This window comes from Ammospiza nelsoni, chromosome Z, assembly GCF_027579445.1.
Source record: "Ammospiza nelsoni isolate bAmmNel1 chromosome Z, bAmmNel1.pri, whole genome shotgun sequence".
NCBI classification, from domain to species: Eukaryota; Metazoa; Chordata; class Aves; order Passeriformes; family Passerellidae; genus Ammospiza; species Ammospiza nelsoni.
In genome coordinates, this window is record NC_080669.1 from 35,606,765 (window position 1) to 35,631,808 (window position 25,044).

The 25,044-nt window shown below is 40.2% G+C and overlaps 1 protein-coding gene across 1 annotated transcript in view; it reads left to right on the forward strand.

The window, feature by feature from the left end:
* Positions 1 to 309: 309 nt before the first annotated feature.
* PIP5K1B (phosphatidylinositol-4-phosphate 5-kinase type 1 beta) overlaps positions 310 to 25,044 on the forward strand; it is a 112,945-nt gene continuing 88,210 nt past the window's right edge. Inside the window, exons 1-3 of the mRNA XM_059491873.1 lie at positions 310 to 542; positions 4,363 to 4,497; positions 5,000 to 5,095. The gene's annotated coding sequence lies outside the window, so the exon portion shown is untranslated. The remainder of the gene's footprint in view (positions 543 to 4,362; positions 4,498 to 4,999; positions 5,096 to 25,044) is intronic.

The following is a 25,044-nucleotide window of genomic DNA, read 5'->3' on the forward strand; positions in this document are numbered from 1 at the left end:
CGCGGCCTCGCACGGCCTCAGAGCGGCGCGCAGCCCTCACAGCGCCTCCAGACGCGTCTCCCGCGGACCTGGGACCACCGAGGCCAGCTGCTCACCCGGGCCGTGCCGCACGGAGCTCCCAGAGCGCCCTCATCTGCAGGGCGAGGGGAAGCGGCCGAGGCCCGGGCGGGGAGGCCTGGCCGGACGCCCACCGAGCGGTCCCGCCGCCGGGCCCCGGCACGGGCGGGAGGGAGGAGCTGCTGGCGGGAGGAGCCGTGCCGCGGCACCGCCTCCCGCCGTCATCTGCGCTGGAGGTGAGCGAGCGCGGCAGTGCCGGCCGGCAGCGCCGGGGGCGGCAGTTCGGTCCCCTCTCCGGCCTCGGGGCGCTCGGCGGGGCGCCGGCGGCGAGGGGCCGCCCCGCAGGAGCGGTGCCGGTGCCGGTCCGGCCGCGCGCAGCGCGGAGCTTGCTCTGCCCTGCCCTGCCCCGCCCTGCCCCGCCGTGTGTCCCCGGCTGCGGACGGGCGGGCGCGGCGTGCCCGGGGACTGCGGTGCGGGCTCTCCGGGTTAGTCTGATTATGTTTTTATTGCTGTCCAGTTCTGCCTCAGGGAGAAGGGCTGGGGGGGAAGGCGTGCGGCGCGGGGCGGAGGCTGGCGGGGCCCCCGAGCCGGGCTGGGGCAAGTGCTGAGGCGCGCCGGGGGCGGCGGGTCCCTGTCCCCGCCGGGAGCCCCGCCGGCGCCCGGGGCCTGAGGGACTGGCGGAAAGCGTGTCTCGTTCCTGTGCTGTGTACTTATGTGTGTGTCTGTCGGTCTGTCTGTCTTCGTTTCGGGAGGGGGGAGATTGTCTAAACTTCCACGGACTTTTAAGTCTCTTAATTGTGGGGTTGCAGCACTTTAAGAAAAAGGAGCACCCAGCAGCATGGGGGGGAATGGTGGGAGGTGGGTTCCTGCGTGCCTGAGGCGCTGGCCATTTAGGGACTGGACTCTGCTGCAGCTGAACGGGCTTTTCCAGGTGCACGCAGCGATCCCCGTGGAGGTCCGGCTGGCGCTGCAGGGAGAGCGGGGCTGAACTGGGACTCTTTGCCCAAGAGGCTGGTTTTGCCGAATAGAGCCCGATAGCAGGAAAGTCCTTAAATAGTAAACTTACGTGTTAGTACCATAAAGTGTCTTCTGTAAAGTAGCAATCTCTCCAATACCCTGCTTAGGTGATCAGAGGTTTTTGGGTTATCCTCTGCCTCTCTCTTTTCTCTTTAGTGCTGCCTCTTAAAAGCTAAGCTATGGTACATACTATTGCTTTAGGGAAACTTGGTGTTGGTGTTGTTATCTCTCCCTAAGGAAATGTAAATAGACTTGCTTCATATTACTTCTGAAAGGATATTGCTTAAGGTGAAGAAACAGAGAGTTTGTTCCTTTTATTTTGTTAGAGAGTCGTGTATTTATGTAGATGATTTGACGCTAACATTTGGATAATGTAACGTGAAGAGGGCTTAGGTCAATGTTAAAACCACAGAAATTCTTCTTAAAATGAACCTAAGGAGCACTGACAGTTCTGAAATTTATGAATGTGTATTGTAGCACCCACTGGACTTTTTTATGTAGCAATGTAAATTTATAGGATATTTATCTCATGGTTTATTAGTGTGGAGATGCTCATAATGAAGTTCATTAAATTGTGTCTCAAAATTCTTCCATCTTCAAAGTGGAGAATACATGTTCTGATGAATGCCTAATGTAGTTGTTACTCTGACTCTTCCAAAACCTATAATAGTACTTAATTTGTCACCTCTTTCTCCACCCAAATATTTTTTCCTATCCATAATCTATTGGGTTTTTTGCTTACAGCCATTTCAAAACTGATTCAGAAAAACCAAAATTTAACACAATTATTCAAACCTCTTTTGCTTTTAAAGATCAGTGTCTAATATGTAATTTATTGGGAGAAAATAAAACAGGACTGTAAATATGTTCCTCTTAATTATTTTTATTTTACTGCATTACATTCTTTCCTTGATTCTTCCCTTCCTGCAATTAGATAAAACAGGGAGTTGAAAATAATTCTAAGTCTGGGAATCGATCCTTTAGCCATTCAAAGCAGCAGGAAGTTTCTTTCTCCAAATTCATTGGGCGGTAGTTAAAGGGTGTCTTCAGTTATATGTTTGGATATTCTTGATATTGGAAGAATTGAAACCTGTGCCTAAGAATAAGCATTTGGTCACATATTTTACTGTAATAGGGTGTGTTTGTGGAATGGTGTTGATTTCTCTCTTTCTTGTCTAGCTTGTAGGGAGCTAAAGGGTTTTTTCTTTTACTTTTGACACCAGTAGAATGGGCTAGAAACTATAAAAACTGCTTTCTCTCGAGTCATGTAATGTGCTCCATGTGCTGTTGAAAATGTGCTAACTGATTCTTCCAGTCCTGAACATACTGTACCTAATCAGTGTGTTTATATTCTGTGTAACCAAGGCACGTTAGGTGTGTTGGCATTCTTGGCTACTTTAGAGTAGAAACTGGCAACAACCTTTCCTTGGGCAGCTGGTTACAGGGCACTGCCTCCCCCTTTCCCCCCAGCTCACATTTGGTTTAAGGGTAGATAAGGGCTGGCACAGCTTCTATGCCCTTTTCAGCACCCTGCACAATACAATGCTGTGCTAGCAATTGCTGAGAGCCCGCCTAAAGGTTTGTCCTACACAGTGATTGAAGAATGTGTACTTGTTGGTGTTGCAGTGTGATTGCTTTTGTTACAGACCACCTCCTGTGAGGAGGTAACCTGCTTAGTGGATGAGGGAAAGGCTATGGATGTAGGCTGCCTGGACTTTACTGAAGCCTTCGGTGCTGTCTCCCACAGCATTCTCCTGGAGAAGCTGGCTACCCATGGCTTTTCCAGCTGCCCTCTCTGCTGGTTAAAACTACTGGCTTGATGTCCAGGCTCAGGCAGTGGTGTTAAATGGAACTACATCCAGCTGGTGGTTGGTCACAAGAGATGTTTCCCAGAGCTCAGTCAATTTTTAAAGTTTTTATTGGTGATCTGGATGAGAGGATTGAGTATACCCTCAGTAAGTTTGCAGGCAACACCAAGTGGGGCAGGAGTTTTGATCTGCTTGAGGGTAGGAAGGCTCTGCAGAGGGATCTGGACAGACTGGATTGGTGGGCAAGGCAGGGGTATGAGGTTCAATGTGCCATACCAGGTCCTGCACTTGGGTCACAACAGCTCCATTGAGGGCTACAGGCTGGTGCAGAGTGGCTGGAAAGGGGCCCAATGGAAAAGGCCTGGAGATGCTGGTCAACAGCAGCTGAACATGAGCCAGTGTGTGTCTGGGAGGCCAAGAAGGCTCCTGGCATCCTGGCCTGTACCATCAATAGTATGGCCAGCAAGACCGGGGCAGGGATTGTCCCCCTCTACTCAGCACTGGTGAGGCCACACTTCAAATCCTATGCTCAGTTCTGGGCCCCTCACTGCAGGACAGACATTGAGATGCTGGAGGGTGTCTGCAGAAGGGCAACGGAGCTGGGCAAGGGTCTGGAGCACAAGCCCTGTGAGAAGTGGCTGAGGGAGCTGAGGTTGTTCAGTCTGGAGAAAACGAGGATCAGGGGAGTGCAAGGGATGCTGAAAGTAGGGTGTAGCTAAGTAGGGGTCGTTCTATTCTCCCAGTAACAATTGGGAAAGAGGAAAAGGCCGTAAGCTGCACTAAGGAAGGTTTAGATAAGCTATTAGGAAAAATTTCTTCACGGGAAGGGTGGTCAGACGTTGGAGAGGAGTGCCCAGGGGAGTAGCTGAATCCTCATGCCTGGACGCGTTCAAAAGCTGGGTAGACATGGATCAGTGGTGGACCTGGCACAGTCAGGCTAATAGCTGTGACCCTAAGTGTCTTTTCCAACCTAAATGATTCTATGATTCTACTGCTTGTAGTTATGTGATGCCATATTTGAAATTTATGTATTGTAGAAGGTGAAAAGCAAACTTCAATGATCAAGCAAAATAAAATGTGCATTTAGGAGTATATTGATGAGCAGTTGGATATGTGTTTTATTGATTAAAACCCCATATTAGATAATAGCAAGCTTTACACAAGTTAACTGCAATGGAATGCTTTTTCAAGTTGTCTTCCCCGGCCGTAGCAAGTGGGAATTGGGATCATGGTCTTCACATCTTCTTTGCTGGGCATCCTGCCATTTGGTTCTAGGTACAGTTTTGACCATTCCTTCTCTAAGTGTAATTTGTATTTGAATCAGTTTTGTACTGTCATTATTTGCTGTAGTGACACCACTGATACTCTGAATTTTATTTTCTCTAAATTATGTAATTTAGAGAAAATGTAATTTGTCACTGCAGATTCCTGTTGTGGTTATGTGGTCACATGTATTGTCCTATTCTTCACATTTTTACAGTTCCAAAAGACCTTTTCTCCTCATATGTGAGCAAGAAACTTGAAGTCCTCCTTCAGTGAACTGGAAATTCCATTTTTTTACGTTCCTTCTTCATTCTCCAGTAGTGACTGGAAAACCATATCAACCTGTTGCAAGGTACAATTTACAACTATTTATTATTTCCTCCTTTCAGTAAAGCTGGTCTGTTTTATTGTCATCAGTGAAGTAGGAGGAAGTTGCAAGTGTTGCAAGTGCATGGTTTATTTTCACTGCTGTCCAGATGTGCTTGTGTTTTGTACTTTGAAATATGAAATTTTTAAGTAAGAGTAAGCTCACAATAGTTTCTTCAGAGTGTCACAGCTATGATCTGCATCATAATAAAAAAAACTAAGTTACTTGGAAATTTTTTTGTGATGCTGTGCATTTGCATAGTCATAGGATGCTTCTGTCTAGTAAAGCAGGTGCTGGATGATGGCCATTTTATTAACTGTGCTCATTTTTATGCTAGCTGTTTTATCTCAAGATTCATGTATTTTGCAATTGCGTGCCACCTGGCCTATCTCCTGCTTGGTACCCTCTGTTTTTTTATGTGATGCTTGTAACTGCAATATTTTAAATTCTATAGATAGTGATGTACCTTTTAAAATGTCTCTTTAAGATCGGAGAACAGACCCTGGAGCTGAGACACAGAAGCTGAAAGATTCATTCAGTGCTATATAAGAAATGTGTGACTGCAGATCAAGACCCAGTGTTGGTAGGATGATTTTTATTCTCTTCTAAAGGAGACCATTTAGCTGTGAATCATGAAACTTATCCTATGAAAAAAACCGAAACTATCAGGCTTCTGGAATCAGGTTCCACTTGGCACCTTTTATCTTTGTGCAAACTTAGAATTTGGCAGTATTTTGGCAAGGGAAAATATAAATTGAAAAGTCTATCTTGATGTCCTTTTGTGGAGCTTTTAGTTTATGACCACAATTATATTATGCATTATGAACACAAATACAAAATCCTTTGATTGCACAAATACTTAAAATCAATGTCCTTCTACAGTAGAAATCTTGGTGCAATTTGCAGTAGTTGACAGTTATTAAGCCTTGTTAACAGCTTCAGAAACTTAGTTAACTGTGCCACTTGAGCTGAAGAAAACTGCTGCCATTTAAGATTACAGCTTGGTGAGCAGTGCAGTTTAATGAGATGTTGCCTTCAGCACCAAACAAAGCTGACTAAAAATGCTACAACTGTTATGGCAGTTTGCCACTTTTTTGGCTGTGGTTGCACAGCTGTTGATAAGGCTTTGTGATAATATCGGATCACTGAACGGATCTGAATTAAAAATAGCTTTGCAAGAACAAAAGACACTAGTGTGACGGGCAGCTGTCTTTCAACTGGCTCTTTAGCTGGGGCAATTTGCATGTTCTACCTGCACTTGTGGGGCTGTGTGGTGGGGGGTGGGGCAGTGTAAATGGCAGGGGACAGGCCTAGGAGAAGTGGAATTGATAAACTGAGACCTGATAGTTTCTCTTGCTCTTGAGAAGATGATTGAGTGTGTGAAATTGCTGTTAGTGTTCATTTGACTTAGTCAAGAGAGAGGAACTTGTTGCTTGGTTTTAACAGCTTGGTGTGGCCTTGTCCCCAGCCTGAAATCTCACTTTCTGTGCCCGCTGGGCCTCTAGTTGCTGCTACTTTGTAGCAAAATTAGCTATTTTTACTACTCTGTAGCAAAGCCCATGGTCAGATTAGTGCATGCCGAGGGAGTGAATGGACTGGATTCTCCTTGCCCTGTGTGCAGAGATTCCCATTCTTTGCTATCTGGGAAAGTAATTTGCTTTCTTTCTCCTGGTGAGTTTGTCTTCACAAGAAGTTCTTGGCTTGAGTACCAGTGTGAATCAGCTAAATGGCAGAGGATACATCCATGCAGCTAGATGGTGGTTTAACTATAGGGGAGCTACAGGCCAATCATGTGCCTAGCAAAATCAGGGCATAGATCCTCCTGGAAATGTGCTCTGGTGCATAGAAAATAAAGATATGTTTGGTGCCAGCCAACATGGCTTCTCTAAGGGCAAACTGTGCCTGAAAATTTTGATGACTTTCTCTAACAGGGTTATAGAGTTGGTAGTTAGGAGCAGTTGACACCACCTACCTGGACTTATACAAAATATTGGCACTGTTCCTTGTCTCTAAACTGAAAGACATGGGTTTGGCAGGGGGACCACTTGTTGGATAAGGAATTGGCTGGATGATCACACTCAAAGAGTTGGGGTCAAGGCTCAATGTCCAAGTGCAGGGCAGTGGTGAGTGGTGTCCTCGGGGGCTGGTATTGGGAGCAGAGCTGTTTAACAGCTTTGTTGGTGTCAGACACCATGGGATGGAGTGCACCCTCAGCAGCTGTGCTGAAAATGCCAAAGTGTGTGGTGTCAATGTGCTGGAGGGCAGGGATGGCATCCAGTGGGACTGTGACAGGCTTGAGAGTCTTATGTAGATCTCATGTAGGTCCTGCATAGAGGTTGTGGCAATTCCAAGCACAGATACAGGTTGGGAGAAGAATGGATTAAGAGCAGGCATGGGTAGAAGACTTGGGGTTGCTGGTTGATGAGAGGCTGGACATGACTGGGCAATGTGCACGTGCAGCCTGGAGACCCAGCCACATCCTGGGCTGCATCCAGAGCAGCGTGGGCAGCAGGGCAATGGAGGGGGTACTGCCCCTCTGTCTGCTCTGGTGAGACCCCACCTGCAGGGCTGCATCAGCTCTGGTCCCAGCACAGGAAGGACATGGACCTGTCAGAGAGAGTCGTAAGGAGGGCCCTGAAGATGATGTGGAGTAACTGGAACAATTCTCCTGTGAAGACAGGCTGAACAAGCTGGGGATGTTCAGCCTGAAAAAGAGGAGATTCTGGGGAGACCTTAGACCAGCCTTCCAATACCTAAAGGGGGTAAGAGAGTTGGTGAGGGACTCTTGACAAGGTCATTTAGTGATACGACAATGACCAATGGCTTTAAACTGAAAGAGGGTAGGTTTAGATTAGATATTACAAATAAATTCTGTACTTTGAGAGTGATGAGACTCGGGAACAGGATGTTCAGAGAAACAGTGGAAACTTTGTTCCTGAAAGTATTCAAGGCCAGCTTGGATGGGGCATTGAGCAACCTGATCTGGTGGAAGGTATACCTGGTCTGCCTGCGGCTAGTGGGGCTATAGCTTGATAATGTTTAAGAATACTTTCAATCCAAACCATTCTACGGTTCTGCGATTAATTGTTGGAGGGGTGTGCCCATCACTCTCCAGGTCTCAGTGTAGCTATTCCCAACAGCAGCAGCTGGGGGAGCAGGGACATACCAGCAGCAGCAATCTGCTGGTAGTCCCGGGTCTGTACTGAGACTGGCAGCCTGTGCTGGCCTCTGGTCTGTGTCAGCAGCTCTTGCTGACTGGCATGTGTAGAAAAGTTTCCCAGTGCTGGAATGTCATTGCCATTTAGTTACGGAAAATCTTGTGAAGTCTCCTGCCATTAGCCACTGGACCATGAAAGCCAGTAAATATTTGCTCTTGGATTCATTACAAACTGTTGTTTCTTCCTCAAATCTTTTTTTTTTTTCAGTTCATGAAGAGGCATAACTGAATGAGATAGCGGATGTCAAACTGTGGTTTTCTCATTACTAATGGCAGTAATTGGGCCATGGGCTGTATGTCAAATGGCATTTAGTTGGTTTTCTGAAGATTTCTGCTGATCTCTGAGTGATTTGGAGGGAAGTTTGTAATCTGCTGGCTTACAAAATTTGGGAAATGTGGGCTTTTGTTTGTCTTTTTTTTACCCAAGTGAACTCAGTTGCTGGTAAAACATTTTAAACACTTGTGAGCCAGAAAATTTGGAAGAAGCCAGGTTTTTATTTGAGTAGTGTAAAAATCCCTTGCAGCTACCAGTTCTGTCTATCTCCAATTAGAAGATAATTGAAAATATTTATTTTGGGTCAAAAGAACAGTCTTCATGACTATGAGGGTTACCTTCTCTAACCCAAGCTGTAAAGCTGCATTATTAAAAGGGAGTTGAGAAATTTGTGGGGCTCCTGTTAGAGCTATACTGGAAATCTTCAAAGGATGATTGAGCTAAATGGTAAGATTCTGGGATATCCTGGTTACTGCTAAGGTAACTTTCTAGTGTCTGCAGATGCTCTCCCTTTTTATACCTAATTTAAATCTTGGTCTTAATGTGTTGTAAGAGCTTTTTGACAGGAGTAATGCAGTGGCCATCGAGCCCATGGCCATGTTGAGTCTGGCAGGGAGCACTACACAGAATCAAAACTATCTCAGATAAGAACACTGAACTTCATTTTCATTAATGCTGTCTAAGTTTTTTTGATCATTGTGTTACTTAGTTACTTCAGTGTCAAATTTGACGTTCAAAACTCTGTCAAGGGATGAGTCAGCTGTGTTGTAATCCTTTGTCTTTGGTGTCTCCTCCTCTAGGGTTTTACAAATTTGAGAAGACTTGTTACTGATTTGTGTGAATAGACAAATATTTCTGTATGCATAATTCTTACAAAACATTGCTAAGAAAATATATAGTCCTATTCAGCCTTTTCTCTCCAGTATGTTGACTGACCATATTGGGAGAGATTTATCTGAGGATGGAGGGTGAAAATTGCCTTCTAGGCTGTAAGAGAGATTGCCATGCAGTGTAGTCTTTTGGAGTATGAGTCAAGGTAAAGATCACTATACTTTTACTGTCTTCATTGTGCAATGCATTATCAGCAGATCCACACCTGCGGGAGCTGATTGGGATGTCTGTATTTCTTTGTGGTGTGTTTAATGTGAGATTCTTCACTGAGCAGAAGGGATGGTCTGGTGTGGAGATTGCCTCGTACTCAGCTGACCCAGATCCTGGTCACTGGGCTGCAGAGAGATTCAGTTGTGTTTCTATGGTTAAACAAATTGCCTGCAAAGAAGAAGGCTCATGTGTCTTATCTTGCATGAAGGAGCGCACCCTATGACAAAATTGCGTTCACGGCTTCTGCCAAAACTCGTGTCTTTGCTTGAGTTTGAGTGATGTGGAAGTCAGTGTGGTAACTGTATAAGGTACGTGATAGTCTTACATGTCTGCATGAAGGCTGGCACACAGAGTAGCCTTTGAGGGACTGGTACTTTAGCTCTTTACATCTCACTCAACTTTGAGGAAAAGAAACTTTCACATTCCAAGTGGTAATGGAAGCTCCTGAGAGGGAACAGATTTCCACCAAGTTTAGTCACTTTGTTCATGAAAACAAAGGAAGTATTGTGAAGAGCTTTCTGGCTAGAAAACAGTAAATCTTCTCATGGGAGTCCACAGTTTCTGGTTTTGTTTTTAGTACAAACATGATGATGTAACAAAGTCATCTTGTTAAATAATGATACTTGTATGTTTAATGTTATCAGTTTTTGTTTACACTACAAACTTTTTTGCCAGCTATTCATAGATTGCTGTAGGATTCTTAAATACAGCAATGGAAAGAGCATTATTGTTTGTTTCTCAAGGGCAATAGAAATCTGAATTGGAAACTTACTTTGCTTAGAGGCTTTGCTGGTCTTTCCACTAGAAATAGTTTTGAAGTACTGGGGAATGTGGATGAGGAAGAGTCATAGTCTTTCTGATCACATTTTCTGTGATTGTTAGACTTCTGCTGAAATTCATGGTGCTGCTAGCATATAAGCAGATATGGTGCTTCTGAGACTACTTTAATCTTCAGGCCTGTCGTGTGATGATTCTTAGTGCATGCAGAAGGCAGAGGTGGCATTCTTAAAGATGTGTCTTTCTAGGCAGAAGAACACACAAAATGTTACTATATGGGGTGCAAATAATGGATTCTAAGATATTAAAGTACCTAAAATTGAAGCACAAATACCTGTGTAATTTTAAGAGATCATCTAAAATTCTGATATTACTAGACAAAACAATGCAAAATTTTAGTGTTGATAATGAGAAGGAGTTTGAGACCTCTTCAATAAAACAATCCATCCAATCAGAAGATGGTCTTAATTGACCATGTGAATACAAAATTTCTTTTGTATCAATTATGTAGGAACACCTGCTAAAATGTTCACTGTTGAACAAATAAAAAAAAAATTTCAGAGCCAGATCTAAGGAATGAGTAGTATATAACCACAAATATTTAGGTTAAGATGGCTCACATAATGCTTTTCATTCGAAATATATTTCTTATTCAAAGTCTTATGCTTAAGTTTCTGAAGAAAAAAAAATTCCAACAGTAGGAGGAGTGTCCTACTTGTTAGCCTGCAAAGCTTTTAATTAAGTCTTGGAGTGTTATAAACTGTCATCTCTGCGCAGTCCCAAGCTCTCTGTCGGGAGTTATGTAGAACACGGGCAACTAATTTTGACCTGTCCGTGGAGAAATATTTTAATTGTCCGTATATGAAAGAGCAGATTCAGCGTACTGTGGTGTTCTCATGCAAAATAGCCAAGAAGCATATGAGTCTCTAGCAGAACTAGGTGTTTTGTATGGCTGCCCCAGGCCTACATTTAGTGTTTGCAAGGTTGCTTCTCTTTCTCTAGGTTTCTATCATGCCAGAGAACATACTGGGTTTTGTTGTGTGTTGGTGTCTATCTAGGTGTGATTTTTGTTGTGTTTTTCATACATTTATGTTGGAGTCTGAAGTATTACTACTAACAGACAGTCCCCATCTAGGACCGTCTTTGTAATTTGACTGCCTTTCTATAGCAGAGTAGCAAAACTGGAAGCTCTGAGCAGCAGATAAATACTTTGAGTCATCTACAGCACATACAGGCTGCAATGAGGGCAGTGTTTCCTTCATTTTTTCCTTCTTACTTCAACAGACCAGGTTGTTATTATTGTTATAATTATGTGAGCAGAGGCCTTCCTGTTGTGCTGTTATTAACAAAAGTGAGCACACAAAGCTTCGGGATAAAAGAGGAAACGTATTTGAAACTATTTGTCAGAGTTACTGATTCCCAGCTTGAGATCATTGCATTCTGCTAACAGCTGAACTGATCAATTCACTTCCTCTTTTCAGATGCAACCCAGTAAGTCACTAAATTATTGCTTTGCTGATTAGTATTCTGACTTTTCTTTACAGGCTTGTTTCTAAAGGGGAATCTGTGACATGCACTTGTCTGACTCCTAATTTTAATAGATACTCTGCTTGCTATGGGAGGCTGGTAGTATTGTAAGACAAATGCACAGTGCAACACCAAGAAAGGAGATTGCTATCTTTGTGTTTCAGCAATGTACATTAGCAGTATTTTCCTACTATATAAATGATTAAAATTGTTGTTTGAAATGGAAAAAAGAGCCATAATATGCTCGATCTCTGGGAGTTTCAGCATCTAGATTTAGCTGTATTTCTTTGGGATCTGAAGTCTGTCATACTGAAGCCCAAAGAGAATGTGTGTTGTGTGTTACTAACTTCTGAGTTTGTAAGTGTTTTCCTAATTTTTGGTTTGAACCTATCCAGCTTCCATTTTTTATGCTTTATGTCACAGAAGTGACAGAAGCTCTACATGATGGAGGATTGACATATCAAACTGATCATCTGAGAGCAGTACCCTCTTTACCATAGTTTCTCTAGAGGAAATGTTGTATAAGGATTCTGATAGTAATTGAGTTCTGAGGAACTCTTCTTTGAGCTTGCACAAGAAAGATTGCTGTAGTTTAAGTGCACCTGTGATCAAAATGTAACTTTGGTGCAGCCCGAAAGCAGTTGTGCATCATAGGAAAATCCTACCTCATATTTTTTGATGCTTGAATTTATTTACCTGTGATGTAAAAATGATAATTTGTAAACAGATGTGTGACCATATGTGGAGGCCAATTATTAACTAGTAAGCAGCCATGAACATATGTATGATTACTAAGTGCAGTTACCTTCATCACTCATCTTGACTCCTTATACTTTGTGCACATACACTGTACAAACTGTCTGTAATTCAAAATTGTCCTTTGCATCTTACCACTGGTGCCAAAAAGATTTTTGCTTTTTATACATTTTCCATATATTCATAGCTCTGTAGACTACTATTACAAAGTTATATAGGTCCTTAACTAACTGTCCTACCCTTTCACTTAGATTTTAGAACAATAAGCTAATTTTCCTGGAATGTTTAATCTTGCTTCTGTGGTGAACCAATGAGATTATTATTATTTTCTCTATGTATCATAAACACAATATATGTGTGGTTACCAGCTGGGGGAGGTGGAGGGGGCTTAAGTAGGGGCAGAACCAAAAGTGTGGTTAATTAATTAACTGAATTAATATTCCTCTAATGGGATTATTTCTGTTAAGTATGCTAATTTTTTCAAATTTATAAAATTGTCAGGGTCCCGTATTATGTGTGCATTTCACCATATTTGCACTATGAAGGGCGTTCATTTAAGGTAAATGCAAGTTATCATCTTAATATTGTTCGGCTTGTGATTTTAGGTGTCACCACTTGGATCATGGCTCCAATGGTGGAATTCCTCGGTTCCACTTCACTTGGTATGAAGTGACAATCTGTGTCAACAGAAGTTTGAAACCTGATGAAGACCCTTTTGTGTGATCCTACTGTTGGTGTTCCCTTTGTTAGTTTGCTGTTTAGGCTTATTCTCATCCCCTCTCTGTCCCTCTGAGAAGTGTAGGAGCTGAAGTGGTGAGATCTGAATCTAGGTGTTCCTTGGACAAACAAGGGGAGCCCTGCTAGGTGTAGGTGTGTGCCCTGATACAAAGGTTGCAATGGATCTTCTAGCTGGTCATGGCTTTTCCATACGTGCCTGCATTTCTGTTATGTGGGCAAGGACCCCCTCTGGCCCTCGCTATCATTTTACCCGATGGCAGTGTTGCCAGTGCCCTAAATGAGCCTTGTGCACAGTGGTGTGGCAGGTGTGTCCCAGGCACAGCTGGCAGAAGGCAGGCATCACTGCAGCGTTGATGCTGGTGACTGATGCTGAGGAGTTTGGTGTCTGGGGACATGTAATGTAGTACCATAGAGAACTGATGCACATCCATAGTCTATGCCTGGTTTGAATCTATCTTAAACTTAAAAAAGAACTGTGAAAGTCACCTGTGATTGAAGGACTGTCTGATCTCTTTGGTTGTGATGTGACACTGGAAAAACCAGTGTGGCTTTGTATGTTTCATTCTTCTCACATCAGGTTATATTTGAGTAATTAGAAGTTCTCTTTGAACAAAAAAATTACTGGGAAACAAACATATTTTTTATTAAATTATGACAGTGTGAATTGTGGGACAGACTCCCCCATCTGTACTAATTGGGATTGGTAGCTAATTTGCTTCACTTAATTTTTAAAAATAATAGCATATATTGCCAAATCATAATCCAGTTTAGACTGTACATTCCTTTTAAAAGGAAGATGCTCATGTTTTGTTTGGTTTTGTGAGTTTTTTTACCTCACTCTGATAGAGGCTAAAAAATTGAGTGATTTATTTCAGAAATATATAAGCCACAGTAATTAAGAGAAGACATCTTTTAAACTTTTTCCATGCATGCCATTATTGCAGCTCTTACTGGAGCTGAATTTTACCTGTTTATAATTGTATCCCTATGCCAGGCTGATTCTGTGGTCAGAAGGATCTTGGAAGTCCCAAGGATACAGCAGTACCTAGCTGCTTATATTTTTTTCCAAAACTCAGGGGGATTTTCTTGTGGTTGTTTGGGGTTCGAGGAAGAGCTTAAATCTAAAATAATCATATTTAGTTAGTTTTCATCTGAAATTATCTGGTCTATTCAAATATTGTTCGCACATGTATTATTGAACTTTGAGTTGAATTTATGTAGTTAATGAATACGATCTGAAATTTCCTCAGCCTTGATGTTCAGTATATTTCTGACTTAATGTGGTGTAACAGGATAACACCATACTATGGCCAGTATGAAAGCATACAAGTACGTAGTTTGTTTAGTATGGTTAAACTGGAGGTTAAAATGCAAGTGTTAATTTTAGATTAAGTTAGATGTATAATATCAGACTGTGTTAGGAAGTAAATTACAAGTTTTTTGCTTGGCTTTGAATTGTTGGTTTTTTGCGGGGTTTTGTGTTTTTTTTGGCTGTGAGTTTTTTGTTCTATTTTGTTTAGGGGACTTTTGGTTTTTTAATTGGTTAGTTTGTTTGTTTGGGGGCTTTTTGGTGGGTTGTTTTCTGGGGTATTTTTTAATTGGCTGGTTTTCTTTTTCTTTTTTTTTTTCTTGTCACAGTATTACATTAATAGAAGATTGTAGTTTACCTGCAAATAAATGGTGGTATGGACGAAAAGTGTGGTTCATACATGTTGAGTTAAAAAGCAAAAGATGCTTTATTATATTTTTGTTGGAACAAATCTTTGATTATTTAATATATCTTCAAAGCAGAAAGAGTTTAGCTTCAAACTTGAGATATAATTACAGGGATATAAGCTTCTTTCAGGGATTTAACTTGTTCGTCAAAAAGTAAATATTTTCCTCAGTGTTCTCAACACTATAATATTGTGCTAAAGCATCACAAATGACATTAAATCTGCTAGAAATATGTATTTTTATGAAGTACTTTGACAGAGTAAGCAACTAAGTTTAGTAAAAAATTATTCTTAATTTTTGCATTTGCAATAATCTCTAGGTATCCTAGTGACAAATGTCTGGCTGGGATTTAGCAATTGCTTGGATTTAAACTTTGTTTTAGTAGCAGTCACATTAAATGCTTGGAGGTTTGCTTGCAGTGCTCTTAATATTGTTCATCCTTTTATGCAGAGTGCATTTGACACAGTGGGGATTATTGCAATTAAAAGCAGCAAAAGTTTGGCTGAAAAGGCTGGAAGTAAAACGAGTTTGACTTAGGTGTTTTGGCTAATTAAAAGGAACTACAAATGTTGATAAAGGAAGATGGATGTTCAGAGTCTTTCTGTGGGACCTCAGAAATTGACTCTGTGAATTTGTTACTTTCACCATCAGCTGTAAGTGATATTTAGAATGGGTTTTGCAAACTCTGAGAAATACTGTGCAGTATGAATTAACAAAGTGAAAATGACAGTATGTCTTTAATATACTAAAGGCTGGGATTTGCAGGAGGACCCCGAAACTTGGAAGGATCAGGAATAAAATCTTCAGTGGTTTTCTTAAAGCTTTTATGAGGTTTGCTGGACACAGTGTCTTCACCACTAAAATTGAATGTAAATTTTCAAACACAATTTTTACAGAGCACAAAATTCATCTTTGCATTTTTTTAATGAATTGAAGCTAGCTGTTACATGGAAATGAGTAGTTCAGGAAGATGCAGCTGGTTCTTTTAGCCTCAGTTCTGGTTGTGTAGATTTGTTGTATAAGGCACTGGAGGTAAAAGCATTTCATGAAGTGCAATACATATACCTGGGCTATATAAGTTTTTGCTTTTTAAAAGCTTGCACTTAGTTTGTCAATCCTCTGCAACAGGCTGTCCCTTAAAACCTGGGATATGAGGAGAAAACCAAGGCTGTCCTCATAAGACCCACTGAGTTGCTGCATCTCCTTCTGGCAGAAGTGAGGATTCCAAAGGTCCAGCCTTTTCTGTGAGAGACTCTTAAGGACTAAATAAGCAAGTTGTAAGAACAGTACCTTTAAGGGCAAACTGAAGAACAGAAACACAATATAGTGGGTACAGGGAAGGGTAAGATCCCATGGTTGAGGCCCATTTCCACCTATGTGTTTTCTGTGGTTTGTCTCTGTGTTGCAGGAGAGCATGTTGCCTGTCTCTGTGCAGGGTAAGCAAATGCAGGCTGTGAACCTAATTGAGCTGTAGGGTTTCTCAGAGACTCCAGCAGCACACAGAATCAGATTTCACTTGAAAAATATCTGTTATCTACTGGGCCTTGACCATGTATTTCCTGCCATATAGTCTATTAGGTAACTTTTTATTTGTACCTATGAAATATTGGAATATATTCTGTTCCATCATACACGTTCTCTTGACACACAACCCTGTGTGCATGTAAGTGAGAATTAGACCTGGTATTCAGGGAATAATTGGCAAAGCCAGCAGTGATGTTGGGAAGTTACATGTTCATTTGTGATACTTTGATCTGTTCATTTACCTTATCTTCAAGAGCATAAGGTTCTCTGTAGGGAAAGCAAATGTTTTAATGCTCAGACAGTGAATCATCATGCTAGGTGTGTGCAATGGGTATTAAACGTAGAGCAAGTAAAAGAATACTATTTGTTCCAGTTTTAACTTTGTTGCACTGATAGCAGCTAGCAAAGGTGAGTGACAACTATAGCAAAAGCCAACTTTAAAGAAATGTTACTCCTAGGTATCCTGGGAATTGGATGTATGAAATAATCTCAATTGTGTTGTGTTCTGCTGAATTAACACCAAAAATCCTAGTGATATCATCTTTAAAAATCAGTCTACAATGGCAAAATATATCCCTATACATCTGGGTTCACCGGGAAGAGGAATTCTCATTCCTGCTCAGCAGAATTGGATTTATTTGGGTGTGGCCCATGAAACATGGTTCTGTAGCTCCTGTACCTCCTATTGACAAGAAATTTTTTCTTTTCATCTAGCAATGCAACTTAAGAATGCCAGTAATTAACAGAAATTTTGGCTAATCAAAGTCTTACAAAAATGCAATGGGAAGTAGTTTGTATGTTTAGTTGGTATGATAAAGAGACTTGAAAGTCAGGAGTCAGTCAGATCTAACACTGTTGCAGTGCCACACAATAAAATTCTAATTTATTTGAATACAGCATAAAACTAAGTTAAGATAAATTTTTCTTAATGAAAATTCACAAGCTTCCAACGTCAACTCTGCATTGAAGAGGCTGTTACTCATTGATTCATTATTTGTATCATGCCATAATTTAAAAAATACAGTATTAGATTTGCTTTGATATGTTTTGCATTTCAAATATTCTAAGAACATATATGTAAGAATATGCCATTATAATGCATTATTATTATTATTATTGTTTTATAGTGTCCTATTGCTTTTGATACTATTCTTCAGCAAAAATGTGTCCTTTTTAATTGTAAATTATGTGGGAACAAATTCCTTCTCCATTTGACAGTTCTGATGTCATGTTCAGTTGAGAATATTTTTCATTTTAACACTGCATGTTAGCAACAAATTGTATTTTATAAGCTTTATCTCTGTGTGCGTATACATGCCCAGTATATGTATGTGTGCCATCAGTCTAGTGGAAGGTTTTTCTGACCTTGACAGGGAATTAGAAATAGCTGAACATAAAGGTCTCTTCCAACCCAAACAATTCTATGATCATCATAATATAGCTAAAGGGTGTAGTAGGTAACATGTAATTTTTGACAAAATATGTAATATACGTATATACAAATTGTGTACGCATGTATAAAAGCATTCTTTAGCTTACTTATGAAGGGCTTTTCTGAACTCAAGTAAGATTTACATTTTTTGTATTTCCTTTCATTACAATATGCCTGCCTAATGGCTTAAAAATGTGCTTTTACAGAGATGAAAAGCATATGCTGTTTTCAAAAGTCTACTCTGAACAGTGGTATTTTTAAATTCCTGTTTGTTTCTAGTAAAATTGAGGTAATTGACCACCAGTTTGTGAGTACTTAGAGAATAGCTTTTTCTGTATTGAATGATTTGGGGGAGTGGGGGGGAATGGCTGTTAAGGAGGTAATTTCAAGCAATATTTCAATGGAAAATGTGTGAATTAGGGTGAGTTTCCTCTCACCCCAGTTTTATTTAGATCCTGTAAGAACTCTAACATGTCTTGCATGATTCTGTAGTATTGAATGTATAAACTTTACAGGTTGTTTGGCCTATAATTGTCTGTGCTTCAACTACATGAATGATTCTGTCTTTTGTTACTTGTCCCACTGCTACAAGGAAATCTAGATGTTTTTGGTAAGAAGCGTAGTCCTTCCTTGAAGTTGTAAGAAGAAAGCTTCTTGTAAGCAAGTTAAAATACCTAATGCACTTTTTGTGCAACTCAGATATTGAAATTGGAATATACTCTTTCAGTTGCACTGTTGAAGCATTAATAGAGCTTTGCTGTGCAGGCATGAAACCAATAAGCACTCCCTTTTCAGATTTCCTTAGTTATCAAGAGAGGTGGGCAAAGCTGTACTCCAGATCTTTGCAAGCACTGATGGTTAAGCCTGACCACCAAAATAAAAAAAATACTCTTGTCTGTCATGGTGCTTCAAGAAGCATGATCAGGTCCTAAAGCAATTGTAATAAGTGCAGTTAAAACTTCCCCATTAAGTGCACTTGAAATAACCCATTTTCATATGGGATTGTAAGAAACTGGGCTGCTTTTGTGAGTTTTTAAAATATGTCTTCTCTGTGGTTATTGCTGGCCTCTCAAAAAAAATTGTCTAGATAGTACTGTCTTGAGCTATGGCATATTGCAGATACAGCCTCTGGGGCCTTCTCTTGTTTCAAATCCATAATTTCTTAAATCCAGGACTCTGTTTTGAGTCTGTGCTAAACACAGCTTCAAAAACTACTATTTCAAGACAAAATAGTTTTAAAAAAGTTTCATACAAAATAGCTCTAGCTTTCTTTTTCAGGGAATTTCCTTAAATACCATTCAGAGACAAAGTGCCTGTTGTTGGGTTGCACACTGCTGGTAACTCATGCATGTCATTTGACAATAAAAAGTTTTAGCAGTAGAAAGTCTTAGAGGGGAGAGAGAATATCAGGCTGAGGATGGTGGGTGAAAAGCCTTTCATTTTCTAGTCTGTTGCAGAATCACACTTTTCTCCCCTGGCTTTTCTGCACTGCATAAAGGTGCATCAATAACTCACTTGCCTGTACTTTATCTACCAAGGCAATTTTTACTGGAGTGGTCAACTTACCTGTCCTACTTCTTGTGTTTATCTTTGTTTTTTCCTTATTCTCCTGAGATTTGGATAATATACTTGTTTGGGGTGACATTTACAGAGATTTATGTAGCCTGGCTCCTGTGTGAGATGTGAAATACTTTGGGCTTTCACTATTTATCCTCTAAAATGGGAAATGGGAATAAGAGAGGATATATTCTCGTCTTATATATGAGAATAAATACTGTTTTTATTTAAGTAAATGTAAATATATAATAAAATTATATTTTACAAATAATAATGAGGGCTGAATTTTTGCAGACTAAGAGACACTGGACTTGTACTACTTTATTGTGTTCTTAATAAGTAATGCATCAAAATTAAGATGTGCATTTATTAACAAAATGATATGCTATTGTTTCCTTAGGATTAGTTTTACTATTCCTATTCTATGAGATTATTTCTGAAGCTACTGCCATAGAGGTGGGGGGTTTGTGACACAAGTACTTTTGCTTTTTTTTTAAGTTAAAACAAAAAAAACCCAAAAAACAGGACCAGATTCTGCAAGCAGCCAAGTTTCAAAGCAATTTCACTAAGGCCATAGTAATGCAGGAAGTAAGGGAAACACATTTCTTCAGAAACAACTTGCTTCTCTTATTTTTGAACCACTTCTTGTGATACTGAAAGTTGTTCCCAGTGGAAATAACGGTGCATGGTGCCAAGTGATATCAGGAAGCTATATGGGGAGAAGTGTGCAGTGACAAAGTTAGAGTGCAAGAAGGTAGTGGTGAAACTTTCTCATATAGGAGCACACATACTGCAGCATACTGTCAAAATAGCATTGATTTAATGAGCTGCAAAGGCAGCTTTTGGACTTGTATCTCAAATTTAGCACTGATAAAATGGTATGTTCTGCAAAAAGCCTACTTGGAAGGTATTTATGGAAGGTCTTCATGTTGAAAAATATTAATAAATTTCTTTTGACACAGGGTGTTGGCAGGGAGGGAAAATCATGCTGTTTTTTTCCCTATTATTAAATATGTAAAATCCTGGTAAGAATTATATAACAAGCTGCAAAAGGGGAAAAACAAATGTGTTTCAAGTTATCCTGAGAACATTAGTATAGTTAATGGTGAAATGTGGAATCTAGCAGGACTGTAGGGCATTTGAAATCACAAAGATAGTCCAGATATTAAAAAAAAATTGTTTACAAATTACACTGAGGTCACAAAGGAACAAACCTGATGAATGACATATTTGTAGCTAGAAATTGTCATCATGTCCAGGATGAAGCAATGTGAGAAAAATTCAGGCTTCTGTATGGTGTCTCCTCTTCTGTGGGATAAGAAAAAAAGACCTCAGGCAGTGCATGCTGATTGTGGTGCTTCATGTTTATACCGTGTAAAGATGGTGTGAAACTTGAGGTCTGTGCAAAAAACCAATAGTGGACTCCTTCTCTGCTTCAGTAAGGCATACACAGATTAGTTCTGCTAGTGTAGAATGAATATAAGAGTGAGAGAGTGCAAAGCTGTTTCAGTCATAGAAATACTTTCATATAAAATACATTGTTTGTCTACAAATAGCAACTTCTCTCACTGCAGAAGTAGGAGGAAAACAATTTCCCTTTTCAGACTGCTATGAATACATCCAGTGCAAAATATGTAGAAAAATGATCAGAGGTCTGACAGACTGAGAGATGGAATTTTTCAGCCTCCAGGAAGACCTTATTGTGTCTTACAGTACCTAAAAGGGGCCTACAAGAAAGCTGGCAATGGACTTTTGACAAGGCCATGTAGTGACAAGGGCAAGGCTAATGGTCTTAAACTGGGAGAAGATGGATTAGCTATTAGGAAGAAATTCTTTACTATGTGGTAATGGGACGCTGGAACTAGTTGCCCACAGAAGGTCAGGTTGGATGGGGCTCTGAGCAACCTGGCCTACTGAGAGGTGCTATGCCAGTGGAGTTGGAACGACATGATCTTTAAGACCTCCAGCCCAAGCCATTCTATGATCCTATAAACTGCTATACTAAAATTCACACATGAATGCTTTTTGCTGGAATGGTGGCCATGAGATGTAAATAGTGATAGCCTGTGTTTATGTCTCAGGGCCTAAAGTTAAGCTTCTATATGACTTGGAAGAAAAACCTTTGCATACAATATTTGCTGTTTTGTTTAATCTGTGATCTCTTTTTTGTGATATAATTGATAGAGGAAAAGAAAGGGTGCCTGAGCAGTAGGTGCCCATTGTAAAGGCTCTCTGTTTTAAAAATAAAAAAATGTATTGCAGAGGTAGCTTCACTCACTCAAACCTTTTCTCCTTTATTGTGATTGGGCTTCTCATCCCCATGAGGCTAATTTAGGACCCTGGTAACAGAGGTTGGAAAGAAATTGAAACTTATGCCTTTGTCCAATTTGCAAGAACAGTGTAACACAGAACTTTTGCGAAGTGGAGGTTCACATCTTGCTCCTTTGACTGTGTCCCTTAGTTCAGAGGTTCCTTTTGTAACCATCAAATTATCCAAACAGAGGATATGCAAATGTAACTTTTTGCTATAGATCAGTGTACATCTAGACTTCCAGATGTGTCTGTTTTGCTTGGAAAAACACCATTTGGAGGATCATCACAAATGTGAACAGTAATTCAATCTTACTTGCCTGACTGGGTTTTAAAATATGCTTTACCTGCATTTCTGCTAAATATCAATGTATTTGAAATAACCATTCAGGAGGATGTTTCCCAATATTGACAGCATGTACTGCAGTAAAAGCAGGGTTTAATATCTTGCTGAATTTTTCAATATGTGTTGTTGTTTTTGTTTTAGACAAAGCTATGCATAAATTTAATACCTCAGATTGATCCACCTGAAAATATTGCTGTACTTGATATATTCCTCACAGAGATGCATTGAAATATGCCTGTGGATTTTTTGCCTTTTATTTTTTTCCTTAATTAAGGAAAGGGGAAAAAATTGTTTTCTTTGCTCTCTTTCTTACAATAGAACTATCAGCTCTTCATTGACTTTTTAAATGTATTTTCCCCTTCCCCTCAGTACCCTTTTGACCATTCAAATTTAATGGCACTGAAGGCCTGTTTTAGCAGACCAAAGCAGAAATAATTTCCTATGTGCGTGTTTCCGATTAGTGTGTATGTTCCTTCTACTTTGGTTCTCTTGCTATTCATCCACTACAGCTTCCCATTTCTCCTTTCCTCCCAGTTCACTTGTGCACAATGTCTTGTTGGGTGTCCCCCTTCCTTTCTTGCCTTTTTTGCTCTTTATTTTTACTTTGTTTCCCATCCCAACTTGCTCCCTGTACCCATTTGCACCCTTCCTGTCTATTTTATGCATAAAAGTCTTCAAAGTGAAAGAAATAATGCTTTTTAGCTAGATTTAGTTTTCTTCTTGCTCTGAGGACATAAACAGTGCAAAGGAAATGGACAAAGTGAGAGACACTTCCAGGAGCCTTGGCTGATTTCTGAGCAAAGAAGGGTACGCACCCTCACAGGGATGCATGCCATGCAGGTATGAAATGCCCCTGGAGATCCCTCTTCTGTCCCTCCAGCCTCATACACGTCAGTTCTTGGGAGCTATATTTGTTATGCAGAGTTCCTGCTGTGCTACCTGTAACTCAATGGTATGGAAGGAGATCCCTCCAAACCCAAGTTTGTGACCTGCTGGGCCCATTGATGCAAGAGGTTTTTCAGAGGCTGGTGTACAAAAACAGGCACCTACTATAAACTTCTACCAACATTTTTTGATAGAACAAGATATCAAGGATTAGTTATAAAATTATTTTTTCTAATTAGTTATGTTAATTAGAAAACCACATCATCTTTACTATGATTTGGAGAAATTCCTGACAGAAGCATCTACCAAAAAAAATTGTTTGACCAGTGCCTTACTGCTGTAAGGGGAGATGGATTTGCCATCCACTGCTGTGTTAAGTCTGCGTGTTTTCTTTCTGTCATAGCCTGACTTCACCATCACCTAGCACCTCCTCTATTTTCTTGAAAAAAACTGCAAGCTCAGACTTGTATCTCCAAACCAGTACTTTTTACTGAAAACCTTTTGCTTTGAAGGGAGATGTGGATAATGTAGTTTTTTCAGCTTTTATACCAGACTAGTGTTAGTCACTGCATGTTGACAGCAGCTTTTAAAATGTGATTACACCTTCAGACTGGCCTTGTGAGGCATCTTAGTGACTAGCCTTCCTCTCTCACTTTTCTGTGTGCACGCACTGACTCACACACAGACACACAAACACACCAGCCACAGCTGGTAAAACTCAGTAAAGGTTTTTAGCTGATCTAAACCTAAAGGTTTTTTTAAGCTAATGGCTACCTTTTACAAGCATCTGAGTAATGCTGTGCTCTGCAAGAAAATTGTTCATGCCACCATTACCATTTTTGTGACAACCTGCTGCACCTGTTTCTGCAGTGAAGGTGACCATCTGTCTGTTCCCTGGCCATCCTTGCTTCTAGAATGATGATGAAGGGTAAGCAGACAGGCTTGTCTGGCTGGCTCTTGTCTCGCAGTACTCTTGTCCTTTATTTGGCAGTCCTTGGTTGCTAATGCTGGGCTACAACTCATTGCTCTTATAATGCTGCCATAGTGCAAGCAAAACTGAACATCAGTTTATTTCTATAAAGTAAAAGTATAGCCAGCTAGAATGAAATTTTAATGAATATCACTTTTCTTTTACATAGCTAATCATCAGACTCCCTATTTCCAGGAACAAGACAGAAAACAGAAAGGTTCAGGGGCTACACACTGTTAGCAACAACTTGTCAAAGGCAATTTTCTATAAATGCATTTAAAATATGTGCTGTTGAATATACTGATCTTTGTCATCTCAGACTAAAAACCCCCTATCCAGTAGCCAGTAAAATTGTAGGCTGGAAAAGGTATTTAATTTATTTAATCAGATGTTCCAGCAGATTAATGCTGGGTAAGGAATATAATAAAATAGGCTATTGCATTGTACACCTTAAATTGTAAGAACACTCTGTTCCTGGGATAATGTATTGGCTGAATTCTTGGGGTTTTTCCACTTTAGTCTATGGAGTCTTTATAATATTCATAGCCATGTTTCATCTTGTCAGAATCTTGTTCTTTTTCTAGTTAATAATTCATAAAACAGTATACATTGAGCAAAAACTGTGATTAGTTGTGTGGGTTTTTTCTTTCTAAATGCTGAAAGCTGTATTTTTACCTTCTGAAAACTGCAGTGTGGGCTGTTAACTGACTTACAGATAATACTGGGTGCCTTTTCTAACCTACTTATAATGGCGCTTGCAACCCAGTTATAATGATGCAGTGTGCGGTGGAGATATTGTTTCAAAGGGCTTTTGTGTGAAGGAAGGAGATTCTTATTTAAGCCTCTCAAGAATTCAGAGACTTTTTAATTTGTGGGAAAACTCACACTAATTTTCTTGGAAGAGTTCACAGGTTCTGGTGTCAGGTTGTGTATGGGTCTTCTACAAAGCTACCACCCACTGCTTACTCTTGTTGCTGGTGGTAAACTGTCTTCTTTTTTTTTTTTTAAGTCCTCCTCATGTGTACGTGGACACTTTTAAATTGAAAGGGCCAATTTATGTGCAGATGTGTTCTTTACTTACAGTGGTAGCTTAAGATTTTGAATTTTCCTATAATATTTCCAGCTAGGTTATTTAAATCCAGCTAGTTGTTTGCAAAGAAGTTTGAGGGGAGGGAGACTGTGATGGTGCTTCTATATTGTTTGTTAACTTGCATTTTTTTTAATACAAAAATGTTCAAGGTGGTGCAACTATATGTGGAGTATAAACAATTTCAGAAGAATAATAGAGTGTTTCAGAACTGGCAAAAACATCTAGTAATGACTTCATCTTACTTTCTTGCTGCCAAAACTGTTCAGGGACAGGTTTTTCAATTCGGTTTGGCAAGTGAAAGACTATTGGAGA